The sequence below is a fragment of the Vulpes vulpes genome, chromosome 2 (genome assembly GCF_048418805.1).
Source record: "Vulpes vulpes isolate BD-2025 chromosome 2, VulVul3, whole genome shotgun sequence".
In the NCBI taxonomy this organism is placed as follows: domain Eukaryota; kingdom Metazoa; phylum Chordata; class Mammalia; order Carnivora; family Canidae; genus Vulpes; species Vulpes vulpes.
The window spans coordinates 116,225,915-116,246,213 of record NC_132781.1 but is presented as its reverse complement, the minus strand read 5'-3'; the positions used below and the strand labels follow the sequence as shown (position 1 = coordinate 116,246,213).

The 20,299-nt window shown below is 42.4% G+C and overlaps 1 long non-coding RNA gene across 1 annotated transcript; it reads left to right on the top strand.

The window, feature by feature from the left end:
* Positions 1–468: 468 nt before the first annotated feature.
* LOC112907568 (uncharacterized) lies at positions 469–2,028 on the top strand. The gene is made up of 2 exons (XR_003232789.2): positions 469–823; positions 1,098–2,028. It is a non-coding gene; the product is annotated as an uncharacterized lncRNA (long non-coding RNA).
* Positions 2,029–20,299: the final 18,271 nt, after the last annotated feature.

Genomic DNA, 20,299 nt, shown 5'->3' with positions numbered 1-20,299 from the left:
TCCTGTCCACTTAATATTTGTCACTATACAAGCAATGCTTGCTCATTGACTAATTGTAAAAGAATAAAGAAAGAGAAAGAGAGAGAGACGTTACTGATAATCCCTACACTTGCAAACACTTTCTATTTTTCTTGACTCCGAGACACATTTAGGAACTCTCATTATTTTTGAAGATTTCAAATAATCCTACGTGAGGACGCGTCCCAAATCTGTCCTGAACACGGAAGGGTGATTAAAGCCCTAAATATTTCAGCTGGGTTAAACTTTGACCAACCCAGGTGACCAGCTCAGCGATCCTAAAAAACCTTGTGGAATACTTTGTGTCGGCCAAGACCACACACCCGGATTCCTGGCGCAGGTTTCCTGTTTGTAATCAAACATAACCCCAGATGGTTTGCTTTCCTAAGCATTCGAGACACATTCTTCTCATTTGAAAGCTTTGTGACTTACTCAACAACCCCTGTATCTCAACTATGTTAAAGATACATAGAAAAGAGATGACATCACAGAGCTGATTTCGGTCTTTCAGCTCTGTGCTTAGCTAAAGTTGAGCAGTTGCAATGAGTCATGCAATCTTGTGACCGGCCGGGCGCTCTTCCAACCAGAGAGACAGTTAAGATCTCTGACAACAGAACCTGTAGTTGTTTGAAGAGGAGGTAACAGGCCCTGGATACTCGGTGATCCCAGGTTTGTGTGAGTAACAAAATGTGCTCCTATTCCCTCTGAATAACAAGGCAGCGATGATGAGGTAACACTTAGCAAAGCTGACTCATTTCCTCATTTATAGATGAAAGGGATGGTTCGAGAAATGACTATCTCACAGGTAAGTGATGGTTCCTTCAGGTAATACTTGCCGAGTCTCTTTATAAAGCAAGGCTCATCATAACATTGGCTCGTTGGTTATTTTGTCATGAGACCAAGTCAGGCGTGAAAAGCCAGGTCCGTTCCTATCCTTGAACTACGTGAGAACTGCTGATTTCGGGTGATATCCAGAGGAAAGGGCTTGTGGAAAGCCTGTGTAAAAATCAGGGGTAATGATTGAAAATTGAGAAATAAAAATGTGGACTTAATGTAAATTTCTTTTTGTTTTCCACCAGATAACATTTTGTACTGGTGATGCTGGATGTCCGTGTGAGACATCTGTGGCTGGGGCTGGATGCCCCCCTCCGTATCTAGGGACGCCCCCCTTACATGGGGACTGGGACTGTGGGATTTCCAGCCATGTCCTGTTGACTTGAACCGACTCAGCAGGCACTGCCATCCTGGGAAACCAAGAAACCTCCTCGTCTCTGGCTTGCTGCGATCTCCTGGGCTTTATAATCAGGCTGCCTTCACAGACACATTCCTCAAAGCTCGTTTGGAGCATACATATTTTTAATACAAGAAGCCTGTTGGGAGAAAAACACGAGATGAATGTATTCCTCACCAAAACTCATAACTCTTTGCTTCCTCCACTAGCTTTTACTAGGACTTGACAAAAATGGAAATAGTCTCTCTAAGTAGGAATTTGTTATTTTCATTCATTTATAACACGTGACCTGCCCTCTGTTGCCTTTTTCCCTACTTGGTCTGCCTTCCTTTGAATTCTCGTGTAATTTTAACGGTTGTACAATTCTTTGTGTTGTTGGGAAATCACTAATTGTGAAACATGTTAAACTGAGCACATTTAAAAATAACCTAGCCTCTCCTACTGTTTGGGTAGGGCCGTTTGCTTGTTTGGGGTTGCTAATGGGAATAAGTGACCATGTGTGCAGTACCTCTCGAGCCAGCTTGTTTGCTCAGAGGAAAGAATTCATTGAAAAGCCATAGACTACATTCCAGAATGTTGGCCAACCACTTTGCAAAAGTATACTGTTGGGTCACAGCAAGGCGCACCATCGCTCCTGGAAAAGCAACTCCAAATGTCTGCCCGGGGGACAGAGATCTTGTTGCAGGATGTCCCTATAGACAATGCTGCTACGCAGTTTTATTAGTGGTTCTTCCCTGCTCCTCCTAATAAAATGCTATTGGAATATTTAGTCTCTGGAAGTCCATGTGACTCTATTTTCTTCAAAGTTACTTCCTATGTTTTGCAATTAATTGTCCCAATGAACTTGATCTAAATATTGTGTTTCAGGGTCAGGGTGGGGGTCATTTCAACTACTTCAGGACCTGGAAGAGATACATCATGTTGTATTTTTCCCATTCCTTGCTAACAAATGACGACATGATGGTTCTGCCTCTGGAAGCTGAGAATCTGCAGAGGCATCGAGTTGGTCTGCGGAGAGGATGCGAATTGGTCTGGCAGGTGCAATGCTGCACATCCCACTCCCCCACCCCCATTGATCTGTTGTATAAATTGGACCACTCGACTTTGATCTACTTTTATACAAGAGTTTGTTTTAACACAAATGAATAAATAAATGTGTTTGGAAGTTGTTTAGAAGGGGATGTCAAAGCAGAGCTCAGAAAGAGGCTGGTGCAGCCTCCGCTGGCCATTCAGAAGTCAGGACAGGGCTTAGGGGACATGTGGGCCTGTCGACGTCCTTCCTCCTCCAGATTCTCAGTGTCTGACCCATAAGGCAGCACAGAGAGGGTCACGTCCTGGTGCTTGGTACACCCAAGTAGAGCCCAGATGCCTCCTCAGCCTTCTTCCCCTCATCCCTCTCTCTTGACTCTCTCAGTGCTCTATGGCCTTAGCAAGTGGTGGGACTTTTTAGGACTCAGACTTTCTGTGATGGGAACTGCCAAGGTGGCAGGAAAGCCGTCACTCCTCTCACCTGGTAATGGTGACCTCTCTCTCCCAAGCCCATAAGCCTGAGATCCTGAGAGCATGTTTTCTTCCCTTGCTTTCTAAAGACCTAAAGAGCCTTTTCCTTCTCAGCGACCCTCAGATCAGTCCATAGCAGCCTGTCCATCCCCACGGCCACTGTCCTATTTTTGGCCCTCCCTGTGTCTGGCCCATCTGTACTCCCATCTTCTTCCTTGGGCCACACACTTCCCTCCAGTTCTCGTGAATGCTTTGCATGATGGCCAGATGGGTCTTTAAATGCTGCTTTGAAAATGTCACTTTTCTCATAAAAATCTTTCCCACTTGTCTCAGGGTATTCAAATCCCGCTGACTCATTTCTCTACGATTTTACTCAATGAATATCTAAGCACTGGTGTTTCGCTGTTGGCCGTGGCGGGCGAAGAGCAGCCCAGATACATCCATTTTAACTCCACATGCAAAGCCATTTTAAGTATCTGGGCCAACAGTGCCCTTCCTGGGTGATGAGGATGAGAAGGTGCTCAGGAGCACACGTGCTGTGGGCATGTCAGCCATCTGTCCTGTGAACCCGGGTGTGGGAGCTGGGTGCCAGGGGCTGTATTCTGAGCCCCTCAGTTGCAACATGAGCCAACACACCCAAATCCCTGCTTTTATGAGCGTATGATTTTGACAGGGGCCTGAGGGGAAGAAGCCCCATGTCTTCAGTGTGCAGGTCAGCCTCTGCAGGAGATCTCTTATGTGGCGTCATCAAATAATAGAGAACCACGACCAAAAAGTCATCTCAAGGAGTTTTCGTGTAACAACACTGTCTTTGGAAATCACGTGTGTGTGAAGGCAGAGATTATAACTCTCATCTTCTTAATGGTTTTGGGGGCCATTTTTGATTGTTGGGATGAAAAGCAAAGGCCTGTGGAGGAAACAAGAACAAATTCTGGAGGTGGGGCCACTGGCAGTCAATCTCTGAAGGTTTTACATCTGACAATGTAACACTAGTGGCCTCTGGAAGGCCTGGACTTCATATCCCTGAAGGTGTCCCAGCCTCGCTGTCATGCAGCCAGATGACACTGGCCCAGCTCTTTCCTGGTCTGCTCCAGCCCAGGGGACTGCTGGGGACTGAATCATGTTTCTCCCAAGTGTGTATGTTGACACCTTGATTGGAGATGGGCTCTCTGAGGAGGTAACTATTGTTAAACAATGTCATAAGGGTGAGGCTCTGGTCCCATAGGACTGGTGACCTGGGAAGAAGAGGAAGAAACAGCATCTCTCTCTCTCCCCTCCACGTGAAGACACAGTGAGAAGGCAGTGGTCTGCAAGTCAGGAAGGGAGCTCTCTCCCCAGAGCCTGGCCAAGCTGGCACCTTGAGCTGACTTCCAGCCTCCAGAGATGTGAGAAATAACTGTGGTTGAAGTGGCTGGTCCATGGGGTGTGGTGTTCTGTGACGGGGGCCCAAGGTGACCAAGGCATGGCATCTTCAACCAGCAGTCCAAAGAAGGCCCTGGCAATGGTCCTCCTCCTCTGCTTTGCTCCCTGGTGCTCTGGGCTCCCCCACAGTGTGTGCTTCTTACCTGCCCGCCTCCATGAGAAGCTTGGTTGTGAGGACTCCAGGAATGGGTCATGTCGTCCTTTGACCCCCTGGGGTACTAGCCAGATTCATTCCTCATGCTATGAAAAGTAATATTTGTTGACTGATTAACTGTCTGCCAGCTGATTAGCCAAGTGGTACCTGGTATGCTGAAATAGTTTGTTTTTACCTTGGTTTCAGAATTGGCAAAGAAACATTGAGAATATTCTGTACACAATTCTGGCTATTTTGAGATATGAGAGTTGTTTATTTTCTCCTGGAATGATCCGGAGGGTCACTTCTGTCCTTCAACTGATGCGTGAACATAAAACGGAGCAGCAGATGCCAAATTCTACAAAAGGTGCACTTTAATTTTCTTTGAATGGAAGGTGTTTTATCAATAAAATTAAAATCCCATTAAATTCTCTGGTACTTGACCAGGGTGCTTCATCTTGCACCCTTTCTTTAAAATTGTTTAATCACTTCTTAGTAAAAGAAGGGGAAAATATTGGTGGAACCCAAAATGATTTCTTTCTGCTCTCCTGGTGTTCTTTTCTTCATTCTGCATGAAATTAATTTCGAAGAAAGGAGCTGAGCTCTTCGATTGAGGCCACATAATTTAGTGCGAAAGCAAGATTTTCAATTAACAGCAATAACCTGGACTAGATCAGAAAATAAAGCCATTCCTGCTGTAGCTACCAGGGATTAACACTTTTTAATTGTGCTCGTAGAGAGAGTGTGTGTATGTGGCAAAATAATCCGAAGGCGTTTCCATTTCTAACCTAAAATGACCCTGTGCTTAATTTAACCTGTTTGATGAAGGTCATGGAATCATGAGTTACCTTTGGGTTAAATTATAAAAACGATTTTTCGTTTGGATGACGTTGTAGGGATATTTTGCTTATGCAATGGTAAGGTTCAGAAATCTACTATCCATGATGTTAGTGATGTCTATCTGAACTTCACAAATATATTTTTAAAACTGTTCTGATGTTATTTCATTAAATCGCTACATGTGGGTTTACAGGCCACATTGCAAGCTTGTTGGGCAGTGTCATGTGCCTCAGCCCCACCTCACCGGTGCCCTCGGCTCGGGCTCTAGAAGCAAAGGAGACAGAAGCAATGACTTAATTGTTTCAGTAATTTTGGCAACTGTGTCCTTCCTCAGCAAGGCCAAATTGGCACATGCAGAATGACCAAGATTGTTGACATTATACAAGTTTTGCCTGGATTCTTTATTTCATTAATTACTTGAAAAACTTCTGCGTTGTCAACTTCACTCTCTTGAAATGACTCTACATGTCTTCATGCACCTGGGACTACATTCAGGTGCAAGTCACAGAGAGCACCATTCATAGACGTAGTCATGATTGACACTGTATTTAGTTCACATAAAAGTAAGTGCCAACAAGGGGAATTTGGGGCTAATGCAGCCTCTTAGTAACATCTTCAAAGACCTAGTATCGTTGTCTGGTTTGTGATCCATCATCTCCGCTTTGTACTTTTTATTCTCAAAGTTCTAGGATGCTTGTTGCCAGTCCAGGCAGCTCCATGTTCAGGTTTAGAAAAAGGAAGGAGATTGTCGTTCAACAGGCATAAAGTTTCAGTTATGTAGGATGAGCTCCAGAGATCTGCACATGGTGCCTGTAGTTAGCAAGACTGCATCGCGCACTGAAGAATGTTAGAGGCAGATCTCGCATTAAGTGTTCTTATGACAAGGAGAGAAAGCAAGCAAGCAAGCAGGAAAGAAGAAGAAAGAAAGAAAGAGAAAGAAAGAAAGAAAGAAAGAAAGAAAGAAAGAAAGAAAGAAAGAAAGAGAGAAAGAAAGAAGGAAAGAAAGAAAGAAAGAAAGAAAGAAAGAAAGAAAGAAAGAAAGAAAGAAAGAAGAAAGAAAGGGGGCAGTAGGAAACTTTGGAAGTGGTAAGTATGTTCCTCACACCATCGATAATCAATTCTACAATTGAGTTATCAATTATAACTCGATAAAGCTATTAAAAAGAAAAGGGAAGTGTCCAAAGCTTTCTCCTAAAGAAAACTTATTTTTTACATCTTTTTCCTTTCCTTTTAAATCATATTTGGAAGGTGCTGTCCTCCCAGGAAAATCTGCTTACCTCTCATAATCCAGAACTTTGTCACATGTTCACATCCCAGTGCAAAGGAGTCTGAGAATCAGCTTTTTGATCTCTATAGAGGAGGAAGCAAAGGACGGTGGCTGGAATGGTTTTGGGGTGGCAAGTGCAGCCCTCTGCCATAGTGTCTTCCAGGTATGTGGTGTGAGAGGCATAGAGGAAAATCAAGTTGTATGTTTATCTCATTACTTTGTTGACTTCATCCAAACAAAATTCCAACAGGAAAAAAAATGCCAACTGATAACTAGTTTGCTAGAACTAAGAATCAAGTGAAATGAGCTGTGTTGCAAGATACTTAATGCCTAGAATCCTCGGATCCTTTGTTGGAAAAAACGAGGTTGTGCACTTGGTTGATGTTCACAGGAATCGCCTGGTGCACCACTCTGTTTGTATGAATTCCTCTTGCACATTGAATCTAGGCTTTGCCCAGACTTTCTTTGGCCAACCAGTCATCAAAACACATGGAACCAGCAAACAACACAAGAAGCATGGTGTGAGCTTGTGCAGGGGCAAGGCTGGTGGACCGGAGCTTCTATTCTGTGAAGAGTCCTTGGCAGGAAGCCCTTCTGGAAAGAGAGGTACAGATCCTCGCTGTTCCAGCTGAGCCCAACGTCTTGCCAACTTGCGAGCTAAGTGCAGCTGCATGTGTAAGCACAGGCTAGACCTGCAAAAGGTCTAAGCAATCAACCCACAGATATGCTTAAAAAAACAAACAAACGGGAATTGTTGGCTCAAGCCACTAACTTCTGTGAGAGAAAAATATAACATACACACCAGCTTTCTGGTGTCACTGTTGGGATGAACTGCAAGGATCGTGAGATCCCAGGCACAACGTCAGCACTCAAAAATACTAGTTATTCTTACTGGTGTTGATGTTGTTATTTTCCATTGTTCAACATAGATCCATGAAAAGGGTTTGTCAATAAAAAAAAAAAAAAAGCCAAAACCCTGCGGATGCTGTCTTCACATCTATAGTCTGTTTAGCATGTGTGCTGTGGGGCTTTCCTTTAAGAAGATTATACCCTGGTTAATCCATTTAAGATAAAGAAACAATGCATTTATTACCACAGGCTATCAGTTAATAATAAGAGACTCAATGTAATGATACCTACCAAGTAAGTGAACCATCAGAGAAACAGGAATTGATAGAGGTTTTGGAGAATGCCCTATAAAATAGATCTCTTGATCAGGGTCTTGAATGGAAAGAAATATTTCAATAATGTGGATGCTAATAATATTGCTAATATCTACATTTGTTGGGGCGCCTGGGTGGCCCAGTCGGTTAAGCATCTGCCTTTGGCTCAGGTCGTGATCCCAGGATCCTGGGATCTAGCCCCCACATCGGGCTCCCTGCTTAGTGGGGAGTCTGCTTCCCCCTCTCCCTCTGCTTCTCCCCCTGTTTATGCCCTCTCAATCACAATCTCTCTCTCAAATAAATAAATAAATAATTATATTTTAAATCTACTCTTGAGGACTTACTGTGTTCCAGGCATGATAATAAGCACTTCACGTGCAATTTCTGATTTAATCCTTACCAAAGCTTAGGAGGCACTTTTATCCTACCTTGTTTACAGATGAGGACACAATGAGAGAAGAATTTCCTGACCTGCCTATTGCTACTGCCCTGGTCAGGAGTAGAGCTGAGATTTGGTGTCACAATCCCCTGATTCCAGAGCCAATGCTCTTTGTCTTTGCAGAGAGGCTGGCAGAGAAATTAAATGTATTTATACTCTTCAGAAAACTCATTTTGAAGTGGAGGGCAGAGCTGATTGTTACCACTGTCACACGTCTCCTCTGACATGTAGTCCAAGGGTCCTGAGTAAATGTATGAACAGAAAATCACTTTTGTGATTAAAAGACATACGCCGTATCCTTCTAAAGCAAAGGAATAAAAATAGCTAGCATGCATAGAGCATTTATTTACTCGGTGCCAGACACTCACCCTAGTGCCTTATGCATTTGGTACTTTATTCCTCCTAACCAACATATGATGGTAGGTTCTTTTATTTTCCTCACTTTACAGATAATATAACCAGATTCAGAGGAGTTAAGTTAATCTCCAAGGTAATAGAACCGAAAAATTGTGGGTCAGGGTGAAAACCCAGGTGGTCGAGCTCCAAAGGCTGTTCAACCCCCTGCCCCCTGGCTAGCTGAAGGGCTGCTCCATGTGCTGTGTGAGCCCTTCCAGCTTCCAGACTGGAACTCAAACACCAGTGGAACCAGAAAGTGAAAAAAAAAAAAAAAAAGCTTGTGTGCCTCACCCCAGAGACTGGGGGTTCCTTTGTTACTGCAGCATGACCCAGCTCATCCTGGCTGATACAAGTGGCTAGTCAGAAGGCGTGATATCTCCAAGCCCCTTATGCTGTGATTCATCAGGATTCCCTTAAATAATTTAATTTTTCCACTAAAGGAATTATTCTCATTTTCATGTAATCCCTTTATCCCATTTAATCCTATTCCTAACTGGACCTAGTCTTCACACTAACACATGGACTGTTCATCTCATTTTACTATTGAGTGAAATGAAGGTTCAGAATCAGAAGTTCAGAAACCTTTTCAAGGTTATACTAAAAGCAGCAGAGTCCGGACTTGAACTCCAATCCGTGTGATGCCGAAGCATAAAGCTGTAGAGAGGAAGGAGGCCTTTAAAGTTGCTTAGCCATCCGATCTGAGAAAGGTTTCACAATATAATGTCGTTCAGATAGCAGGGACAAAATAAAATTCTCCTGGTTTTGCCAGGAACCTATAGCAGAAATAAAATTATGTTTATTAAAAAAATAATGGTAAGTAAGTGCCTGCAACAGAGTCTTTTAAGGCTTTAAAAACCCATACAATTTGTATTTAGCTTTTTCTAGAAGCCAGTTAAGATGAATATCTGCTTTTGTTTTTAAAAGTATTTTAATAAAATAAAAAACAATATAAAATATAAAAAATAATATAAAATAAAAATATTCATACATATATAAAACATATATATATATATTTTTTTTATAGAATATATATCCTCCCTCACCATCCCACCCAGTTCTCTTGTGCTTTGGTGAAAACACATTTCCAAATGATCCTTAGGAATGATTTTTTTTCCTTTGTTGGAATTTCATTGAACACAGAGGAGTGGAAAAACAAAATAAGTGTATGACCAGAGGGACCATTCTGCTTGCACATCACACAGATAGGAGCAAAGTTTTACAAATTAATTCAGGTGGCTATCTGCCACAATTTTCCACTCTTGTGAGCCATGATAAAGCCAACAATTTAGGTCAGAATCCTATTTTGACATGAATTGTCTGAATAATTGTCTTGGCACTTCATTTCCTCTGAGCATATAAAAAGCCACAGAGTCCTTCTTTTACTTTTATTTCAGCAATTAAAATGGTCATCCAAAAAGTCAGTGAGTCAGTGGATAACGCAATACCACTGACAGTTAATTGAATTAATGGCATGATTGATTTTTTCCAAAGGCTAAATTTGTAAGTCTCATGACAGCTTTTGCCTGAATCTTCAGACTTGTGGAGAAAACCCCAGAAAATTTGAATCTTTCTCCTTGCTCAAAACCGTTTGGAGTTCTCCTTGTGGCTGTCATCCTCATTCAAAGTCCTTCCAGCTCTAAGGTCTGTGAATTAATTGCCTTTGTTTGAGGCACAGTCTCTGGATGATTCTCTGTGGTAGCTGGTGATTAATCTGGGGAATGTGGCTCCTGGTAAAAATAAACAAGCAAAACACTGAAGTATGATTCTAAAGTCATGAGCCTAACCATTGTATGTAATGAATTCCATCCAAAAACATTTCCCGAAAAAGAATTTGCTGATTCCTTTTCATCATATCTTTTGAATTCTAACCTAAGTGACTATATATTAGAGGATGAAAAATTAAGGTTAAAATGAAACAGCCCATTTTTGGATTATACGTAGATGGATCTTATGTGCATATACACACGAGATTTTCTCCAAATTATTGCAGTAGGAAACACACTTTTGAATGCACTAAGTCATGCATATTTTTTTAATTAATTAATTAATTTATTTATTTATTTTACACTGCTCTGGTCACTTTCTTGTCCACACCACTGCATTAGCCAGCAGGCTCCTGTATCTGCTGGCAGATGTTACTGTTCCCTCAGTGGGAAATTGCCCCCACATTCATGAGGCACAAGCACTTTGGGGCATAGCGTAGGTCAGAAGTCACCTTCTATCCCTTTAATTGTGTCATTGTGATTGGAGCTAATTGAGGCAAATGACGGTGTCACGGGACGTAGAGTAAGACTATGAGTTCAGAGATTTCTTCGTCCTTCCTAAGCAGCTCGTCCATCAGCCGTCAAGGGCCTGCGTGAACAGCAGCAGTGCCCGGGGAACGTGCACCTGTGCCTTTCTCCATACCCTCCACCTCCGCACCTGCAGGCTCCCTCCTGGCCCTTCCCGATTTTCCACTGGCCCCTCCTGGTGACCGAGGCCTGCTGTCACTTCTGGCGCGGTGAAGACAGCCCTGTGTGATGACCCAGCACTTTGCCACTTGTTGAGAATGTCAGGGAAAGGCCATGAGGCGATGACCTGCACTTTAGGGACTGAGGGTCCCTCCAGCCTGACACCTGAGTAACAGGCACAGAAGCTGCATACTTCTGCATTGATTTCTCTGGCCAGTGGCCCTTTCAACCTCAATGGAATCTTATTGTTTTACCTTTTTGTGAGATGCAATATTAATACAATTTGTCACTCTTCTCTAAGGGACACTTATGCTGGGATTCTAGTATGTTTTACCAATTTAGTCGTTATAATGGCCTGCGAGTGCCTTGATTTTAAAACCTTATTTGCCAGGTCTTTTGAACGCTGGCCATAACCTGAGATTATTCTCATAATGGACTGCTTATATAATGTACTTCTTAAAAGCCAAGTGGCACTTATTACCTCGTTTTGCATATTGAGTGACATTTTTAGCTCGGTATTAATAATCCAACATTATAATAAAAATAATAATAGCCAGGATTTGAGAACCCATTACAAATCTCCTTAAACTCAGGTGAACTCATTAACTCTTCGATTAAAAAAATGGAATTAAAAAAACAAAGACTTGATTTCATTCTGCCCAATGTGATGACTTTGAGGAAAGAATGAGAAGTACAAGTGCATTCTGTTGGCTTCACCTCCAGGGTTAGATTCGCTGGGCCGACCGGTTAAAATGGTCTGAGATTTAAAAATGGAAGCAGAGCAAGAAGCATGCCTATCAATTCTGAGTCAAACGGATGACGGTGGAAGGCCGAGCTTTCTGCTTCTGTCTTCCTGAGAGACGTGGAAGGAGGAGAACGAGAAGGTGGGATAGATGAACCCCCCAAATCACACACAAAACACGGGAACAAGCTAGCATTTTCAAACAATGGGAACCCTATTGAGACATGTTTCCTATCTTGTTCTGCCTTCAAAATGTTGGCATCTCAGTCAGCAAGGGCTCCGTGGGTGTGAATTCAGTGGCTTGCGGGATTTGGACACATCCTAGGCATGCACTTTACTAGATGTCATGGGTTGAATTGGTCATAGGTTGTCATAGGTGTCAAGGTCATAGGTTGTCATAGGTGTCAAGGTCATAGGTTGAAGTCCTAATCCCACTCCCTGAGAATGTGACCTTATATGGAGATAGGGTCTTTTCGAGGGAACTAAGTTAAAAGATGCCATTGGGATGATGCCCAGTCCAAACTGAGTGGTGTCATTATAAGAACGGGGCTCACACACAGAGGAAGAAGGTCTAGTGGGTATGAAGTCTGGCATGGTGGTGAGGAGGCAAAGAGTGCCAAAGTTTGTCAAGGAACCATCAGAAGCTGGAGGGAGACCTGGACCAGGTCTTCCCAGTAGGAATTCACCCTGGGTCTTGGACTTCTGGGACCTAGAACTGTGAGACAAAACATTTCTACTGTTATTGTCACTCCGCCATGTGGGTCTTTGTTCTGGAGGCCCCAGCAAACTAACCTACTACGTTTATGCAGAATCAAAGTCATAGCCGAGACAGTCCCTTCCCATCAAGAGCTTACAGTGAACTTAGCGATTGGTCCCCATGAAACACTGAGCAGCAGTGGGAGGCAGATCAGGGTCTGAAGGCCACATGAGCAACTCAAAACATAAATGCTGTCAGAATTCAGAGGACAGGAGAGAAGTAGAGACTGACACCTCCAAAAAGCCCTATTCTATAGTGTGATAGAGCAAGGTAGGGGTGTGCGTGGTCCACAGCAAGGACCAGAGCCCGTGGTTTTAGAGGTGAAAGCTGGGGATGGAAGCCGGGGCCCTACCTCTGCATCGGCAAAGCACATTGTGTGTCCTCACTAGTAAGAAGAAGAGGCTTAGGGGAGATAAAAATGTACCCATAAGTAGGTAAGGCGCTTTCATGTGGAGGAGGAGAAGGTCATTTATCACACTCAAATTTTCCAGGATGATGCGCATTTGCTCTACATTATTTCCTAATTTAAACATCAATAGACAAGCGAAGATGCAAAATTTTATTTTGTTAATTCCATGTAACTCTATAATTAGTGTAAAAATGTAGAAGTACCATGCAGGAAATACCCAGGGGAAGGTGCTTATTGTACACGGATGACTTTATCATTGAAAAATATTAAAGAAGATAAAGTCATTAAAGAAAAGTGGATTTTATTCATAAGGATGAGAACACGTGTTGGCATTTGTAGAGCTTATTTAAATCCAAATACATTTTCAATATTTGATCACAAGTAACGTGAAAAAAATTTATTTCATATTTGACTTAGATTTTCTTTAAATGTAGCTTCGACCTGCTTTTGAGAGCTTTGCTTATCAGCCAATTTTCTATCAATGGGCATAACCGTTTGCTCATATTTGCTGTGATCGATTAAAGTCTATGCTACCCTTCCAAAAGCTCATCTAAATCTACTTTTACTGCACAGAATACAACATCACTACATCACGATGGCTTTATTTTCCTCTAAGGAAATTCCTAACATGTAAGTCTATATATCAAAGGTAGTGAGACCAGGCAATAGCGCAAAACCACAATGGAAATTTGACTCATCCTGAAATTTCAAAAGTTTAACAGGCCACAAAAGTAACTCTTTATCCCTAATGCTTGGCAAGATTTCTTCTAAAGATATTCTATAATTCTGAAATACACTGCAAATAATCCACTGTTCTTTAAACTTCTTGGTGTGCTGTGACCACTGGACCCCCGAGATGGCGTTCTGTGGTTGGTGTGCAGCAAGGTCCACACTTGCGTGATTATCTCATACATCTTCTCTATCTGCACCCATAAGAAGAGAGGCTTCATGTAGGCCGTGTGTGCTTATTAAGATATCCATTTTAAACTTTCACTTATTGAGTTAAAAGTTAAAAGCGAGTAATTCTACTATTATTGCGGTAATTAAGAATATAGATAGGAAGGTTGATGTCACATTTTTGAAACGGACATTGGTGTCACTGGATAGATAGCTGATAAAATAAGAATCTGCTTACTTTGCATGTAGATCCTCAAAGTAATGGAACCCATGTATACCTGTATGAGACGTCCTGTACAATAGCGGTGGTCACCTGTTCAGAACCGATTTCCCCCAACATGCAGTTCACCATTTTGGCAGCATCCACTCAGTCAATCAATATCTGTCTGAAGTTTAGTAGGAATAGGTGTCTTGATACACGTTAAAGCAAGACATTTTCTCATGGTGAGTACCACACTACTGCTCACCTCTGTCTCAGAAATTCGTGATAAATTTTATTTCATTTCCCCCCAGTTTTATTGGAGTATAATCGACAAATAAAAGTGTATATGTTTATATGACTTCACTCACATGTGGAATTTAGAGAGGAAAAAAAAAAACAAATGAACAGAGAAAAAGAAACAAAATAAAACCCAGACTCTTGACCCTATAGAGAGCCCACTGCTCGTCACCAGAGGGGAGGTGGGGGAGAGCGGGGTAAAGCAGGTGAAGGGGATTAAGGGACATTTATCCTGCTGAGCACTGGGTAATGTACAGAATTGCTGAATCACGTTATTGTACATCTGAAACTAATACGACACCGTTGTGTTCATAACGTAACACTTAACTACCCTGGAATGAACATTTTTTTTTAAAAAGCAAGAAAAATTAGATAAAAAAAAGAGTTGTGTATATTCAAGGTGTACGACATGATGGTTTGACACACGTATACATTGTAGAATAATTGCCACAACCATTAACTGATGATTAACTCACTGCATAAGGTATCCGTCACCTCACATAGTTACCTTGCGTGTGTGGTAAGAACGCTTAACATCTACTCTCTTAGCAAATTTCAAGTATACAAAAAAATACTATTAATGGGCTCTAGCCGCCTCGCCGTACATCAGGTCCCCAGTGTTCATACATCTTGTAACTGAAAGTTCGTCCCCTTTGAACATCTCCCCATTTCCACACACCTAGCCCCTAAGGCCCACCACTCCCCTCTCTGCTTCTATGAGGGTGACATTTCTAGGCTCCACCTGTCAATGCGGTCTTACACTATCTGTCCTCCTGTGTCTGGCTTATTACACTTGGCACGCTTTCCTCCAGGATCACCCATATTGGGACAGAATTTCGATGTTTATGGCTGAGATAATATGCCGCTGCATGTAAATGCTATATTTTCTCTATTCATCCATCGGTGAATACTCAGGTTGCTCCCCTGACCTTGGCTATTATGAGTAGTGGCCCAACAAACACAGGAGTGCGGACTGCTCTTTGAGATGCTGGTTTTCTTTCCTTTGCATGTATATCCAGAAGTGGGATCATATGGTAGTTCTATTTTTATTTTTTTAAGATTTTATTTATTTATTCATGAGAGACACGGAGAGAGAGGCAGAAGGAGAAGCAGACTGCGTGTGGGGACCCCAATGCGGGACTCAATCCCAGGACCCCAGGATCACTACCTGAGCCAAAGCAGATGTTCAACCACTGAGCCACCAGGTGCCCCTATTTTTAATATTCTGAGGAACTTCCATAGTGTTTTCCATGAGGAAAACCAATCTACAGTTTCACCAACAGAGGATTCCCCTTTTTCCACATCATCCCCAACAGTTATTTCTTGTCTTTTTGATAATAGTCTCCCCAGTGGATATAAGTGGATATAAGTGGATTGTTTTGATTTGCACTTCCCTGATGACTGGTGATGCTGAGCACCTTTTCATTTACCCATTGCCCATTTGTACTTCTTCCTTGGGAAAAATAAATGTCTATTGTGATCCGTTGCCTACTTTTTGGCAGGGTCATCTGTTTATGTAGCTCTAACTCCGTAGCTTATAACTCAGTAAGAGTTCTGCATATGCTTTGAATGTCAGTGTCTTCTCCCACTTATAATGTGCAAATACTTTCTTCCTTGCTGTAGGTTGTCTTTTCATTCTGTTGATTCTTTTGCTCTGCAGAAGAAACTTTTTAGGGTGATGTAGTCCTGCTTGTTTATTTCTGCTTCCGTTGCCCGTCCGTTTGGTTGGTCATGTCACGCGATGTTCTAGACACTGAGGATGAGCAACCCTTGGCTATTTCGGAGCTCTGTCTGAGAACTCAAGGTTCTCTTCAGTGAACAGCGAAGATGGGGAACATTGCAAACCATAGATGCAAATAATGTTCTTTTTTAATTTTTTTAATTTTTTAATTTTTTTGCAAATAATGTTCTGATATTTGTCTTTGGTTCGGGAGATATTTGTTCTCTTCACACCTCATGGTCATTTATATAGGAATATCTTATCCAAAAAAAAGCAAGTAATTTGGAAATCGTCTTTAAACCCAGTCACTTTCTTTTCTTCTATTTTTGTGAAACAAAGCCCATTGTCAGTTGGGTGACAATTAGTCTCATATACATGCTAAACATCAGTTGCCACTCTAATTTTAATGACACTCTAAACAGAGCTTCCTAAACATTTTGGGAAGACACACCCATCAGTAAAAAGGTTTCGATCCTAAATATCCAATGACACTAATTCTTTTTTTTTTTTATTTTGTAAGTTATAGATATGGAAACCTTCTAAAATATTTGAGCCTTAAAAAAGATACACAGAAATGTAAAAGGAAAATGTGAATCACACAAGCATGTATGTAAGTGGAAGTTTTAACAGCTATCCTTTGGAATCCATCACTTCCTGCAGGCTCTGGGGGCACATGCACCCCACTTCTGAGACCTCTGAGCTAATCAGAGAGCTGAGGGCTTTAGTGCGGTCCTCATGGGGAAAATGAAGTGGTCCTTCCCCTCTTTATGACCCTGCCGGAGTGCAGATGCTTCCTCCACTACCGAAGTCAAGCCACCCTGGGTAACAGTAACTTTTAAATATTCATTAGTATGATTCATTGTAATGTTTATTACTTGGAAATCGCAAAGGATGAATTATTTTCTTCTAGGTAGAGCACAGCTACGAGAAGATGTTTGCCATAATCACACCGGGGAAGTAATGGATTTTGTATTAGGGCACATAAATGAGATCATGGGCACATGAACATGTGTAAATCTCCTATGTTGGGAGAAGATGGGGACCGAGGTTTATTGATTACCTACCATGTGGCAGGCATGATTCTCGACGGCTCAAATATGTTGAAAGAGATATGGCTGTACAACTTTTACCTAAAGTGTTTGGTGCACCACACGTACTATTATTGCCTTTCTCATGGAATCGTCAAAACTATGCAGACAATTAGACATCAGTATCCTTGCTGTGTACAAGTGGGTCACCTCAGGATAAGAGACGCGTAACACTCGGCCATGGTCACACCCAGTGAAAGGGAGAAGAGGTCTTTCTGATTCCTTAGTTCCTTTCCTGGGGCTTTTGTTTTTGTTTGGCTTTTGTTTTTCACTTCTGTCACTGTTTAACTGTGATGGGTCTCGCTAACTGCTTTTGTAATGTCATAGAGACAATGATGGTAGGTGTCGATCATGTGACCAGATCCGCAGAGTGGTGCATTGCATCCTTGGTTGTTCTGGTGATACAACCACAAGGTGGGCATTTTAATTACACCCAAACATCCAAAGCATTCTCCGAAATAAATTACCTTTATTTCCCTATTTTCGTTGTGTGGGCAGTAACGGGCTTATGATGATGGTCATTTCAAGACCCTCTAGGAAAATGGGTTTATTTCAGTGTTGAGCCCTCTGCATTCTGTACGAGTTACCTATGGGTGTATATTACAATCACTCTTAAAACTTAGTCAAATACATATGGCTCTATATGACTTTTCCTACTTATTATTCATCCAAGGCCTTTCCTGTGTTATGAAAGAATCTTGAAAAATGTAATATTGAATGGGCATGTACCCTTCCACTAAGTGGTTGTACCAGTGTAACCAATAGTTGCTTTTTTGGGTTGTTGTTTGCATTTTTTAAATCATAAACAACAAAGCAAGGATAATATATTATAGTGGGCTGAATTGTGTCCCCTCTACATTCCTATAGTGAAGTTGAAAGCAACAGTGTGTCTGCTTTCGGAGTAAGGAAGTAAGTCAGGTTACAATGAGGACATAGAGTGGGGCCCTGAAAAGAGAGGAGAGGGCAGTGGTCAGCTCCCTCCCTACCCTCAGGGAGAAGGCAGCCAGAGTCTGCAAGCCAAGAAAAGAGGTCTCAGCAGACACCGGATCTACAATGAGCTGGCCCCTTGATCTGGGACTTCCAGGCTCTGGATCTGTGAGGAATTCATGTCTGTTGTTTATAAACCTCTCATCTGTGGTATTTTGTTACTACAGCCTGAGCCCACTAACGTCATACCTTTGTGCATAAAGCCCCCACTGCATCTCCCACCCTGTGTCTGCTTCTGTTTGTGCTTCAAAGTTCCCCTAGACCTCACTGAAAAGGATAAGGTCAAAGAAAAAATAATTAAGAATTGAGGATGGCCGACAGATGAATGGATAAAGAAGATGTGGTCCATATATACAATGGAACACTACTCGGCCATCAGGAAGAAGGAATCGGCCTTTGCAATGACATGGATGGAACCGGAAGGTATTATGCTAAGCAAAATCAGTCAGAGAAAAATAATTATCATATGATCTCACTATATGTGGAATTTAAGAAAAAATAGATGGATATTGGGGAAGAGAGGAAAAAGTAAAACAACATGACATCAGAGAGGGAGACAAACCTTAAGAGACTCTTAATCATAGGAAACAAACTGAAGATCACTGGAGGGGAGGTGGGAGGAGGATGGGTAACTGGGTGATGGGCATGAAGGAGGGCACATGATGTGATGAGCACAGGGTGTTACAAAAGACTGATGGATCACTGACCTCTACCTCTGAAACTGATAATACCTTATATAATACATTATATGTTAATTAATTGGATTTATATAAATTTAAAAAAATTAAAAACAAATAAGTAGAATACTTTAAAAAAATGAATCAAGGATGGCAATGGCAGTGCATGAAACAGGCAGGCCAGGGCAAGCGTGGGCTCCCTGTGACTTTGGCAGGTGTCTCCCCCACAGACCCGAGCGGGACTCTCGACACGTGGGCCTTGCTCACTATTATTTGTCCTCACCGAGAAGTGCTCTGAGCACATGTTAGACATGCAATAGACGTGTGATGTTGTTAACCATGTTGTCCAGCTAGGTGACTGGCTCCTAGCTCTCCTTTAAAGAGGTTCTTCGAGGGGCCCCTGGGTGGCTCAGTGGTTGAACATCTGCCTTTGGCTCAGGGTGTGACCCCGGGGTCCTGGGATCGAGTCCCGCATCGGGCTCCCCTGCTTCTCCCTCTGCCTGTGTCTCTACCCTTCTTTCTGAGTCTCTCAGGAATAAATAAATAAAATCGTTTTTTTTAAAAAAGAGATTCTTTGATTAAAAACACTTTTTTAGTGGTTGTTCTGTAATTCTGTATTTATTGAGAAGTAACCAGAGAATCACAGAAGGCTAAAGCTGGAAGGAATTTTCTGTTTGGTGGTTTTCGAGCTCGTTTTCATTTTATTATTTCTGTGAGCCTCAGAGACAATTCTTCAAGGGACAGTTTAAAGGAAGGAGCTTGTAGGTGACACTCAGCCCCCTGGCCCTCCCCTTCCCTGAAACATAAGTTGAAAACCAATGATCAGTTCCAAAGTGCTTCTCTAAAATCTTTATTCATTAGCTGCCCTCTTAGGGATCTTCAAAAATGAAAATATTCCAAATTAAAAAAAAAATACACACCAAGTGTTAATCCTAGGGTTTTAAAGAAGTGCCAGGATGACACATGGTAGTGTTTGCCCATGAAGTACTTATTTGCCCAGATCTCTAGAATCGGGAACTAGCAGTTTAGGAGTGAAGGTGACCCAGGCTCCAGAAGGACAGTCACATACGACACCATCCGACCTGTCAGCGGCCATGGTAGTGGGACGCACCTGGTGAAGGGGCACCCGCGGGCTCAGTGAACAGGACTGTGCCTTCCACCTGCCTTGGGGGTGCCCAACCTCCACCCCCCCCATCTCCACGCTGCTCCACTTGTGTTTTGGGGGGCTCCTGTTATCACCGTCACTTGACCGTTCAATGAGCTCGGGTCAGTTTCCGCATGTTCATGACCCAGCAAACTTGTCAAATCACTGCCAGGGCGTTGGCATCATCGTGTGGCCTTCTGTTGTTTTTCAAGTATTATATTGTGTGATATCTTATTGCTTTATAGCTTTATGGCTCCATCCAGGCCGCAGTGTGTACGTACTTCCTGGGTGAGCCGAAGCCTACTCCATGTCAGGGGAATGCAAAGGTGAGTAAAACAGGGTGGTGGCCTTCCACTGGGACACCAGGTGGCCTGGGAATCAGTCACAAAGGAAGGAAAAATAATGTGTATTCCAGCTATGGTTTCAAACGGTCATAGCATTTAAAGAAACTAATTTTCTCTTAATAGCTGAATTAAAAAATGATTTTTTGGGGGGAGGGCTAAAATATTAGCTTCAGGGC